The sequence below is a fragment of the Haliotis rufescens genome, unplaced genomic scaffold (assembly GCF_023055435.1).
Source record: "Haliotis rufescens isolate VD_foot unplaced genomic scaffold, xgHalRufe1.0.p SCAF_13, whole genome shotgun sequence".
NCBI classification, from domain to species: Eukaryota; Metazoa; Mollusca; class Gastropoda; order Lepetellida; family Haliotidae; genus Haliotis; species Haliotis rufescens.
Window position 1 is genome coordinate 2,348,708 of NW_025963813.1, and position 10,328 is coordinate 2,359,035.

Sequence of the window (10,328 nt, forward strand, 5' to 3'; positions counted from 1 at the left end):
TCTAGATCAACTCAAAATAATATTTTAGTAAGCGCCCCCTATTTCTAATTTTGAGAGCGCCCTGGGCGCTTATTACGTCAAATACAGTATCCCAAATATAACATTTGTTACTGTAATGGGATGTCTTCAGATCTTTGTTTAGTGGTAGCAAGAACGAAGATCTGATTTTAAATAGATTGAATCATTCCTCATTGTTGAGGGCATATATTAACTCATTGCTGAGAGTTGAGTGTATAGATCAACTCATTTCCAAGTATCATCCTGATAGAAGCAATAAGGAGATGAACAAACACTTGAAGAATCCCCATACAGGGTTGATGATGCTACAGGGTAGATGGTCTGATGTGATGGCATGACCTGAATCGGATGTTGTTATCACTGTGAAGGTCACTTGATCTGATGTACGATTATCTTATTCTATCACTGCATATATAGAATGCATATATGGCAAGATTATTTCGATGCCTCATTGTGAAGTGTGAACAAGTGTGTGTGTCTTTTTTACTATGAGTTTTTCTTACATGTTACCAGTGTTTTATTGCTACATGTAGCACTTTTCTTCTCGATACTGAAAATGTAGTTGTTTTATTTGTTTGATATTTATGCTTTTGGGGCATTAAATTATGTTTTATTGTAGGTATTTACGTGACTATGTCCCAGTCACGACACAACATTGAAAAGATAATTTGATGAGTTTATTCCACATTTTGCATGTGTGACCATTGCCATGTGCTATCACTGGATGTTCAGTTCCGGATGCTTCACTGCACATGACCGAACAATATCATGTTATCCTTATGACTACTCAAGAGTAGGTATCACAGTTTTGTTGATTTTATTTTTTTAAAACTTTTAATCTAAAAATAGAAATTGTTTTGTTTACTCAAATTGCTTTAAAGTGTTTTGTGTTTGGTAACTGTTGTAAAGTGAGGTTTTTTTGCAGTTAACAGATATCAACACCTTTTTCTTGTTAACCGTCACAGTATTACAATGCTCTATGCTGAAAGTGCTTCTTAGGAAAGCATCACATGTAGTTTGTGCTGCTTTAGAATGGCAAGCTTGTACAGCCTGCTGTATGTTGGGAGTCTGCTGACAAGGGCCATTGTTGTTTTATTGTTGAAACAAGGGCCACTGACTCTGTTTTTCATTTAAAAAATGAGAATATTTTTTATGGATGTATCATACAATTATTTTGTGATAATCGAAAAGACATCTTCAAAGCTCAATACATTTGACATCAATATTTCATGAAATGGGTCAATCAGTGCTGGTTCCAGGTATCAAATCTAGAGTTCTGTCCCCTTGTTCTTGAAACATGATACCGTCTTCCGGGAAAAACAACATTTACACACATTTATGGAGTTTGAAAATCAAACATATCTTGGTTGAAACCGGTGACATTTTTTTTCATTTTCACCCTTTCCCGGATCTTTTGCAGAAAAAAATCTGTGATCCAACAAAAACGGCAATAATGGCTTAGTGATGTTCTGATGAGCAGTTACTCTGGTATTTGTGAGTTTATACCAATTCATGTTTAATTCACAATTGTTTCATAATTGTGATGCACATTATTATATGACATTCACATAAAACACGTGTACAAATTATTTCTTGTCACCATGAATGTCACAACCATTTCAATATTACAAATTGAAACTAACATTAATTATTTACAGTGATAGAGAATTATTGAGAAGAACCGATGACAGGACACTTGATATGCAATGCAAGGGAGTGTCCTACTTGCTTTAGTCATCACCCCTGACAACCAGATATTACTTCTATATGATACCTGTCTGCAAGAAGATGTTTCAAAATCTCCATAGGTCAGGTCAGGTGAGCATTCTAATAAGCCATTCTACATGGAGGATTTTCAATTCTTATTACGAGCGAGCGAAGCATTCAGAGCTGCATATCTCCTATCTGTATTTCAAAATGAACATAAACAGGCAGCTCTAAATGCAAAATAATAAAGGCTGGGCTGGTATATCATTTAAGGTTTTAAGATCCAAATCTAGGTACAGAATTGTTTTAGAAAGCTGACATGTTGTTTGACTCATGGATCCTTTATTTGGCTTGGTGATCAAAGTTCGCTCAGGGATTACATGACATAGCCTATGGTTTAGAGGTCTCGTTGTGATGCTGGTTTTGGTAAAAACAGGGTCAAGGTGTTTTTATTGCATTCTGTTCATGGCGTTCAGATGTAACCGATAATCATTCAATGGAAATGGTATTCCTTCTGAGGTTGCAATACTTGTAAAACCTTTCAAGTAATTGTCTGCTGTGTTGGTCCTGTGATACTGGTACAGCACACATTAGCATCATATTCCATCCATCAACAAAATATAAATATGACTGAGACTCTTTATTATTATTTACTCAACAGATTCATTGATTGACCTTAAAAATTAGGAATATGAAAAATAAATCTAACTTTGAAGCTTTGTTATGAACGCTGCATTATGATTCATAATTGTTGTTGTTTTCATATTTTGTTTGTACCTTCACTGGTACTTTAAGTAATGTGTAACACTATTAACATTCCTGTCACCTTGCCAAAGATGCCAAAAGGATAATAGATCATTTGCATGTAAGATTTCTCTCATCCAACTAAAGGGGGGCACGTGTGGCCCAGTCGTCTAAGGCACCGCGATTCGCTGTGCAGAGTTGCGTCCTTTGGGCACGTGAGAACCCTATGATTGTGGGTTCGAATCACGGTTCGCCCTGATTATGTTTCTAGGTTTGTCAGCACCATACCCGTGCTCGTGGGTTTCACCGAACTGGTAAACGTCTGAGACCTGCATCACTTCGGGCTTTCCTCCCACATTAAGCTGACACGCCGCGATATAACTGGAATACTGTTAAAAGCGGCGTAAAACCCAACTCACTCACTCATACACTCATCCAACTAAATACAAAAACAGAAGAAAGAAGTTCAAGAACCCATGTTAGTTTTAATTTTATTTGACCTACAGCCATAGGTTTTGAAAAACAAAGCTGTTAACCAACTGATAAAACAAGAATGGCCTCTATTTATTCGTGAGACACTTTTTTGTGTTTGACTATGACATGTTGTTTTTTAGTTTTGTTAACAGTTACACAGTTGCTTCATTGATATTTTTGCTTTGTGAACCATTTTGAGTTGCACAACTTATTTAGTTGCTTTTTTTCATTTGTATATAACATGTACATGAAGATTTAGAGGTTGAAAATTGCTTCAATAACCTCCATGTTGTTTAGACCAGAAAAATGTGTGTCATGTTTTGTAGATTTATTTGGTAAAGTATCCAAAAATGCAGCAGGTAGAATACATGTATATAAAATAGAAATAAATGTAGTTGTTGATTTGAGTGAGTTGGGTTTAACGCCGCTTTTAACCTATTCCAGTTATATCATGGCGTGTCAGCTTAATGTGGGAGGAAAGCCCGAAGTGATGCAGGTCTCAGACGTTTACCACTTAGGTTAAACCCAAGATTTTAGCTCACCTGACTGAAAGTTTGGATCTTTGAATGATTGGTGTGTAGTAATATCAATTACATTATACATAGAACATCCCATCAGTTCTCAACCAGAGGGTGAGATTTCTGGAATAGCATGTTCTGGACACAGGGACCAACTAAGGATACTGACTGGGGATACATGTTTAGGACAGGAAAAGTCTTTGGTCACTGCTTCAAAACACTGATTATTTTCTGTTGAGAAGAATATATATGTTTTTATTGCACATTTCCTTTTCAGGACAATAAGCATGTCCTTCAAACAGTTAATTATTTCATAACAACTAAGGAGAAATACTTGAGTTCCTGTTTTTCTGGAACAATGGTATTTTATAGTGATGACAAATGGTCAGTTCTTGATATGGGGTTTAACTTTAATCAAATACTCTCTGTGTCTTATTTTCTTAAAGTTATAATGTTAAGTGAAGGTTTTATGTACATATAGATGATTAATACAAAGTAAAGTGAAATATGTGGACTTTTGCTTGATGGAGTTTGTCGTCATGAAGTCATATTTGTCTAAAGGGATCAAATCAAATGAGATTGTCTTCAAAATACCCAGATTCTGTACCCTGATACTTATGAAATAGATCAACATGTCTTTAAGATGTAATAATGTTACAAAGTTACATTTGAGCTCCTTATTTATGCAGTGTTTTATCTGTCATTGAAGGTGAGCTTCAGTACATCTAGTGCTCTTAGTAGTTTTGGTATTGTTACATGTGTGTGATGTATAAAGATGGAATACAGGGAAACTCGAATATAGTTACCCGGTATACCCGACAGAGACATTTACAGGGAATTCATCTCAAATCGAACACATTTTCAGGTTGATGAATCACTGGCAGAGTGTAATGTCCCATCCATTTGTTGTTTAACACCGCATTCAGCAATAGTCCAGCTTTTCTTATGACGGCCTGTCAGTAATCAAATCTTTGTAAATCACCGATCCATTACGTCACCTGTCATGACCAGCATAGGTTGCTTGGGAACAGTTCTAACCTGCAAGCCAAGGGGTTCCCAAGTTAGTCGCCTCTTACGTTTAGCAATAGGATCCTGACGAACTGTGATGTGTTGACGATGGTGATGTTCCTTATATTTAAAGTAAGGATAATGGGGTTGCATTCTATTTACTATCATACCTGTCCGTGACACAGGTGACACTGTCGTCTAAGGCTCTGCAATTTCCTTGAATACTGATAAAAGCAGCGTTAAACCTGACTCAATCGCTCATACCAGATATTGCCAGTACAGAGAAACCCAGCCAGGACACCCAGGGGGCGGTTCCCTTATTGAGTGGAACCGCCCCCGAGTCTTGTGTACAGAGCGTCTGCCTGGAGAGCGGAATGTCGGTGGTTCCATCCTCAGCCAGTCAAACCAAAACACGTTAAAAGATGGTCGGTCCCCAAAGGAGACAAAACAAGGCCTGTTCGGCTCGGAGTCAGCAAACTGTATTAGAGGGGAATCCATTTTGAACTGTGGCATGGTTTGTCCATGGGATGGCACTATAAAACCATCATTAGTCCAGACAAGTACAAGCAGCAAGCACAGTGCTATATAAGTGCAATACTCTTGAATAACTGTCATATAGCTGGAATATTGCGGAGTGCAGCATTAAACAGCAAACAAAACTCTTGAATGCGACATTACGCTCCATTTCACCTCACCCTACGGAGTGGAAGGTGTACACACGTTGGGATATGACTCCATGATCATGAATCGCCTGTCAGGAAGTTAGTTTATTGGATGATTTCCCACAAAATGGGACAGTTCTGATTAACAAGGTGCCAGTTTTCTGGGATGGATGTTTGTTGATTATCTGCTGTATGTCCCTGCATGCTGTGATAGTTTGTTTTGCACTTTAACCCAGATGTGCAGTTTACAAAAATAAAGATTAATTTAATTACATCTGTTTCATTTTTTTTTTTATCTCTCCCCTGGCATATAATGTGGGGGGGATACAGTCATCACCTGGGCTGTCTGTCTGTCCATTTGTCTGTCACTCTGTCAGAGCAACAAATTTTTAAAATCAGAAATGTATTTTTTCCTGTTTCTATGGCAACAAGTTGATAGTGGTGTGTGTTTGTCCAGACCACATCTTTAAAACTAATAGGTATTCTTTCATGAAACTGTGCTCACACAGTGACCAGATTAATAATTGGTGCTCTTTGCTATTAAGGGATTTTTAGAATTTTTGTCAGTTCCATGGCAACAAGTTTGACTTTGACTATGTTTATATTGGTGTGTACCTGACTTGGAAATACAAAGTTCTGAATCCCAATTCCATGCTATTATTTTGATAGCTCAATAACTACTCTTGTATATGGATCATCGCTATATGACTGAAATAATGCTGGCTTAAATTTTAACTCACTCACTCTTGTATATGGACAGACAGATTAGATAGAAATTCTCTCAAGTTGGACAAGTAACAGTCAGAATTGTTCTTTTGAATTTGTGGGGGCCTTAGGGATTTGTCATCTGATGATGACTCTTGCTTGTTGTTGCTCTCACCCTTTGTACCTTGAAACATAATCGGGGAACCGGGATTGGAACCAATGATCATGCTGGCGTGCGGAAGGGATGCAACTCTGCACAGTGAATTGCAGCGGCTCAGGTGACTCAGCCACAAGTGCCCTCACGAATAGGATGTGCTCCCTCAGACAAATATTTACTCTCTTAAGGAGACACAAAATATTATTAGTCCTAGCCTTTGTATCCCTTTGAGCCTGCAAGTCAGAGAATACAACATACCTATCACAGGGATGCGCCTCAAGGTCACGATAACCTGAACTGCAGCTTCAGGTACAACTTGGTCACTAAACCTTTCTGATTCAGAACAAGAATACACAGACATGGCACAGGGGAAATAATGACTAACGTTCGTTTTAATTTGATATGGATGTAATAGATGCTGATTGGAAAACCTCTGGCCCTGGTTCAACGGATTAAGAACATTCATTCGGTATATTTTTTATACTATTGTTTATTTCCCTTTTTGGTCAGCTTTGGACGAGAGACGGGACAAACCTTCTAAAAGGCAAGGTTGGTGCAAATCCGAATTTGCAATCGAGGCGTGTATTATATCAAGTATACCAGTTCGTTTCTCTTGCGCTTCTGTATCTACATGTAAGAAGAAGATTTGTTGTTTTGCACATTACATACACGTTAGAATCTTATTTACTGAAACCATCGGAACTGCATTAAGATATTATGGAATGACGTCTCACAAAAATGATCCATGTAATCGTATCCCCATAGATCGAGACTCGCTCACAGGATTGTCTGGTCAATATTCGATTATTGACAGACCGCCGTCATATGGCTGGAATATTGCTGAGTGCAGCGTTCAACAAGAAACAACCAATGCAACTCCATGCCTTGGTGTCTTCATTTCCCTACTGTTGACGTGCAATCGAGCTGCTGTTTCTACCAAGATTTCAAAGAGTGTCATACAGCTCTTACTCGGAAGTTTTTAAATTTTTTATCAAGGTTACAGCATTCAAGGCCCCAGTGAAGCTTTCAAAATGTTTTGTGGTAGACATGTATAGGACATTTCAAAATACGATGCATCAGTGACAAGAATGATTCCCGATGCAATTCCCTATTTTGACTTGCATCTCCCCGTGTTATTTTTTTTCAAATGAACCGTTGACATGCCTTTGCATGTATTTGTGATATGTGCCACCGTTGGGACAGGATACGCACACCTTTTCGCGAAAACCTGGTATAATCACTATTTGAAACTATCTGAAGTGAGTGATATTATATCCAAAATATGAACAGTACTAACGCTTATTCAGTAATCAAAGAACCTTTATACAAAAGTACCCCGCCACAGATAACTTCTCACAAACTGTTCAGGGGTGGATCCAGGATTTAGGGCGATGGAGGCTTTGCTTTTGATTTTCATCTCTAGTTTGCTGAAGGGAACAGGCTGTATTTCCGCTTCGTCTCGTGCTGTGGAAAAGATAAATGGATCAAACAAAGATAAAGGAAACACTGTCAATCCTGTTTTCATTACCAGAGTTTGCTGGCTTCTTAATTACTTTGAAGTTGTTTCTGTGTCAGTTCTAATCCTGAAGCTAGTAGAAACAATTGTCAAGCCAATCACAATCACATCACATAAAGCACATCGAACTGATCTGAGTGAAGCTACTTATCGTGAAACGTATATGTACCATTTTGGGCTTGGGTTATTCATTGTAGAACTAAGTGGGAGGGTTGTGGTAAATGTTGTGTAACTAACTGAACATTCACAATGCGAGTAGGCATTACGATAATAGTCACACTGGGTATGAACCTGTGTTAGCATTGAACGAACAAACGGAGCGTAGAGCAGTCACCATGTTACCCAAGGGGGTCAATCACCAAAGGTATCAATGAATTCTTTGTGAGGAGGCTGTCCCATCATATGCAACAATTAAACGGCGGGTGTGTGTGTGTGAGAGAGAGAGAGAGATTGGGGGGGGGGGGGGGGGGAGGGAGAGTGTGAGAGAGAGAATTACATCACCAGCACTACCGTCCACAACCTGGTACTGATAAGAGTGGGTTAGTGAGTTGGGTTTATCGCCGCTTTTAACAGTCTTCCAGTTATATCGCAGCGTGTCAGCTTAATGTGGGAGGTAAGCCCGAAGTGATGCAGGTCTCAGACGTTTACCACTTCGGTGAAACCCATGAGCACGGGTATGGTGCTGACAAACCTAGAAACAAATTGGGGCGAACCGAAATTCGAACCCACAATCATAGGTTTCTGGCGTGCCCAAGGGACGCAACTCTGCACAGCGAATCACGGCGCCTAGGACGGCTTGGCCACTCCCGGCCCCCGGTACTGATAAGAAGACGCATAACACTCACAGAGTTAGAGGAGACCAAAGGCATATCATATGGGTCACTGGAATAAGAGCGACAAAACCTTGTCTGTTATTATATGTTATCAGATAAGACGTCATTTTTGTCACTGATGCGTCAAATTTGGAAATGTCCTCCCTCATCCCTCATGTCATTTAGTTTCATGGAGAATTTTGTTGTTGTTGTCACTCTTGATCTTTAAGCACAGATCTAAATATGAAACAGATCAGGTGGTTTCACGGGTCTCTTTCATTTCTAGTTAAAATCCTTCATGAACATCTATATGTGTCACAGGTTTGTGCGCGATTGGTTCCTCGAATGCTATCGGCTGAAATGAAGTCACCGCGGGTCACCATCTGTCACTTGTTAACCAGATATAACAGCAATCGAGAATATTTTCACACCAGGCTGCTGACAGGTGAGAGGCGGCCGGGTAGCCTACTGGTTAAAGCGTTCGCTCGTCACGCCGAAGACCCGGGTTCGATTCCCGACATGGGTACAATGTGTAAATATTATAGCTAAAAGCGGCGTAAAATCAAACTCACTCACTCTAACAGATGACGAAACCCGGATCCATCAATATGATCCCGAGAGCAAACAAGGATCCATTGAGTGGAAACACTTTGGGTCTCCCAAAACAAAGATGTTAAAAGCAACGAGATCAAAGCAAAGGCAAAATACACATCGATTATTTACATTGGGAACAACTTGGAATTGTGAATATTATGCCAGCTTCTTAAAAAGGAGTTCATTAATATGTTCATATCCCACGTAGTATGGGGGCAAGTCGATCCTTTACACAGTTTAACACCAAAATCGCTTTGTGGAACGAGACCATTAACATACAAACGGGGCCGACCTGACAGTTGTAAGAGGCGACTAACGGGATCGGGTGGTCAGGCTCTCTGACTTGGTTGATGCATGTTATCGTATCCCAATTGTGTGGATCGATGCTCATGATGTCAATCACTGGACTATTTTGTCCAAGCTCGATTATTTACAGACCACCGTCATGTAGCTGGAATAATACTGAGTGCGGTGTTTAACATCAAACAAAAAAACACTCCTGACAGTATGTGTCCCACCACACATCGCGTATAAAGGAGTCGAATTAATTATGCTGAATATATTTTCAACTTTGAAACTAAAATCACCACCCTGAATTATCGCATTTATTGATGTGCATGCATCATGACAATAACTTATATAAATATCGAACCTCGGAAATGCATTGGCCTACCTCCCACGTTGCATGAACGATTATTATGACAATGTGGTCCATAATTAATCTTTCCAAAGTAATAGCTACAATGTTCTAATATTATTTTGTTATGAAGTCGATCTGCACATGGAGACATGAAACCAATAACGTTGAGAGTTAGCATTTGTTAGTTTCAACCATGAACCATACTTCTCTATGAGAGTTACCTCCCTAGTGGTAATATGTTTACTCCTCTTGCCTGACACGGCAATTATTTCACGCTGTCCAAAAGTGCTAATATCTCGCTGCACGGAAACTAGGTTAACGTTTCCAGCATAGCGGTTTGTAGACTTGCACAAGTCTCTAAGGCAATAATTATTAGTTTAAATCATGGCTTCCTGTTGATTGTTGCCGAATAACATCAACATGTTTAGTGTAAGAATTTACAGTGAGGAACACATATTTTCATAATTATATATTTATTTCCTATGTACGCGTATCATTATACACATGTGAGACAAACATAAGGTTCTTTTAAAAGTTTGCTTACATCTTTCCAACGATTACTCATCCTCATGGCCCACGTAATTTTCTCAAACACATAACAAATAAAGCCCGGCGCCTGGCGCCATGCAATAACAGTCTTTTCAGCAATATTATATGTGTCATAAATTCTTAAACAAGTTGGATGATAAACATAACTAGGTATCCGAATGAGTGATTGAGTATGTGTGTATATTCTGTATATTCACGTGACAATATATTATGCTGTAGCATTG